The following is a 3659-nucleotide window of genomic DNA, read 5'->3' as shown; positions in this document are numbered from 1 at the left end:
GACACACACACACACACACACACACACACACACACACACACACACACCTAGCCTTCATTATGACTAGGACAGACATGGGACACAGTGACAAGCATTCCATGGTTCAAGCGGATCAGAGAAAAGCATAAGCCCATCCCTGGTGATGCTTCTTTTCCTGAAGAAAGAGCAGACAAGGCTGGTGGAGCCTTTCCTTCCTTAGCCTGCTTGAATTTTTGGTGGAGTGTTTGGAGGTATGTTAATGTCTTACAACCAGAAGAGGAAAGCTGAAGGGAATTCAGAGATGTCAGCATAGCCTGTGAATTACTAAGTCACTGCAACACTAGCAACTATTACATCAAACTTACCTGGCCACAATAAATCTCCCCTTTTGTTTGGAGATAGGGCCCTGCTAGGTAGCCCAGGCTGGCCTGGAAACTTCTGCCCTTCCTGCATTACCCCCCAAGCACTGAGACTGCAGGTCCACCTAAGCTTTTGAGGCCACATAGGTAGCTTTTGCTGTTCTTTGCAGCTGTCTTGCTAACAGATGCATTCTCTCAATTTATTAAAAGCAAGCCAATCACTACCATCAACGTATGTGAGGCCTGTTGCAGACTTTGACACATGCTCCTCTTTTTGTGCTAGGAATACGTGTTCTGCAAACATGCGTGTCTGCCCAGAGCCTGCCCAGGTATACACACAAGTTAGTCAGAAGGTCTAAGGAGTCCCCTCCAGGGAAACCAGGGCTCGGCCAAGAGCAGGCTGGAGACCAGGTTAATTCTCTGTGTAGGAAAGTGCTCTGCTCCCATTGTGAGCTTCGCCTTTCCTCCCCACTGCCTGACACTGAGAAATATTTAGGCTGGCCCACTTACCAGCCTTAGCTTGGCAAGGTAGGACATGAAAATCATGACTTGTTCCCTGTTCCAGACATGCACCAACCATCCAGGCCCTTCATCTGCCGCTCCCTCTGATAAACCCGTGCCTTTCATAACCCTGTCTGGTGATTTATGCTGGGGTCATTAAGCACTCAGGTACTTCTGTTTCTTGGCATTTGAACACATATTTCCAGGTGGAATTTTCCTTCTGTTGGTTAGTATATGACAGCAGAAAAAATGTGAAGTTCTTTCCTGTATGGCATTAAAAATAGAAGATTTTAGTAAAAGTTGCTTTGACAAATGCCTAATAGGAACGGGCGCTGAGAGTGCTAATTCTGCAAGCACTGTGTGAAGCACCTGAAAGCTGGATCATGAGTTGGGTCAGCGTTCCTCAACACAGACACCATTGCTCCCCACTTGACATAGGGAAAAAGATCATAATGTCCTGGGTCTAGGGGCCCCATATGGATCTAGGGGTCTTTGCTATGTCTTTGTCTGTGGGGCAAATTGTCCAGAGAGCTGTGGTGTGGGTTCATGCTAAGCTTTCTTCAATTTCTCTGAGTTCTTATGTTTAAAATAACCAAGCAGGACAGCAACAAACAATCAAGTTAAGCGGCTCTCCCATCATTAAATGGTGAATTCTGAACATGAAGCTTAGAGGTCCTCAATCTGTGAGCTCAGTTTGTTTCAAGGTCTGTATTCCCTAAAGCTGTGTGAGTCTTGCTCCCACATATAAAGGAGGGTGTATCTAGGTTAAATTAGCAGCCACTGTGGAGGACCCTGACTTCTCATGCAGCCTGGGTCTGCCAAAGGGGTGTGTATTGGCACCACTGCTAGTCTGACACAGTAAGACTCGAGTGTATTCTGCAAGAGATGGGAATCTAGATGTCCTTTCCTGTCCACTGTGCACTGAGGTGACAGAATGGCAGACAGTCAGCAGCAGGCAGGCCACCCCAAGTCACCTGTCTCTGTGCCCTTGTATTGAGAAGCAGACCAGAAGACACACATCAGTTTCACTTAAAGTTGCATTAGTCCAGCCACCGCATTGCTCAGCGTACACTTAGAGGAAGAAGAATCAGGGTATTGAGAAGACACCAACTGCCTTGAGTTGCTTTCTATTGCTGTATTAAAGACAATGACCACAAGCAACCTAGGAGGAAAGAGCTTATTGAACCTTATAACTTGCAGTTATTCATGAAGGGATGTTGGGGTAAGAACTTGGGTCAGGAAGCTGGAGGCCAGAACTAAACTAGAGATCATGGAGGAATGCTGTTTACTGGCTTGCTCCCCATGATTTACTCAATCTGTTTTCTTACACCATCTAAGACCACCTGCCCAGGGGTAGTACCGTCCCTGTGATCTGGGCCCTCCCACATCACCACAGAAAAAGAAAATGCCCTCTTAGACTTGCCCGCGGCCAATCTGATAGAAGCATTCTCTCACCTGAGGTTCTGTTTTCATATATATATATGTGTGTGTGTGTGTGTGTGTGTGTGTGTGTGTGTGTATATATATATATCTTGTATCAAGTTGACAAAAAATTAATCAGACCCAGCTCTCCTGTGTTCACGTGGCATTATTATTCACAGTTGTCAGTATGTCGATTCTTTACTAGGTGATCTGAGAGAATGACATTCCTATAGATTGGAACATTACTCAGCAATAAAAAAGCATAAATTATTACTGCTTATCACAACATGAATGGATTTTGGGACAGTATGTTAGTCAAATAAGTTAGACACAGAAGGACAAGCACACGGTGTCTCCCATCATGGATATTGAGAGCAGAATAGTGTTTAGGCTAGGTCGGAAACACTGGGGGGGGGGGCAAGTGAGTGTGAGCCCCCATATTGTTTGATGGGAAAAAGTTCTGTGGTTCTGTGATACAGAGAATGAATACAATGAGCAATACCTCTTTACACATCTCAAAACAGAAGTCTGAATGTTCGGGGTAAAGATGGAAACAACTGTTATGGTGACAGGTGTGTCCACATCCCCTGAGGGCCATGGTGATACCCAGGGAAAGCATCTCTGAGGCATTCCTCAAGATGCTGGGTGATTTTTTTGTGGCACAGCATGGTCATTTGTGTATGAGTATATGTGATATTTTCTCAGTAATGAAGAAAAATCTGTTTTTAAAGAAATATTATTTGTATGTGTTGACAGTGGTCAACTTTGAGTTTGGGAAGAAAATGAGACCTTCTCATCTAACTCCTCTGCCCTAGCCCAGGTCATTGGAGCCTCTGAGATGATCGGTTGGAATGAAAGTGTAGTTCTCAGTCTACCTGAAGGATCTTCAAGGTAGAAAGTAGTACAGTCCTGAAACAGAGATAATGAATTATCTCCTGTCTGCTCTTGCTGTTTGAAAGTTATTTTCCAATGTTATTCTTTTACATTGGAATACAGAGCAATGGCTCTTATGATGGCATCCTTACGTGCTCTCTGCTGTGATCAATCTTCTTCCTCCTTTCTCTCCCCATCCGCGCCCTGCTGGTCCCTTCCCCCAATATCCGTCTTCAAGATTTCATGTCTTATGTATTCTATTATTCCAGTTTTGCAAAGTTTTTCATCCATAACTAAGCTTTACAGCTTCCAAACATGCAAGGTTTTTCTGAAGAAAGCATTGAATGCAATGAGAAAAGCTAGTGTTTATGCCTCTAATGGAACTGTTTTATCACTGGAAGATCTGCCTAGATCAGTGGAGATATCTCTCCCTCTCCCTCTCCCTCTCCCTCTCCCTCTCCCTATCCCTCTCCCTCTCCCTCTCTCTCTCTCTTTCTATATCTCTCCCTCTCCCTCTCCCTCTCC

The sequence above is a fragment of the Mus caroli genome, chromosome 13 (genome assembly GCF_900094665.2).
Source record: "Mus caroli chromosome 13, CAROLI_EIJ_v1.1, whole genome shotgun sequence".
NCBI lineage: Eukaryota > Metazoa > Chordata > Mammalia > Rodentia > Muridae > Mus > Mus caroli.
This window is presented reverse-complemented; position numbering follows the sequence as displayed.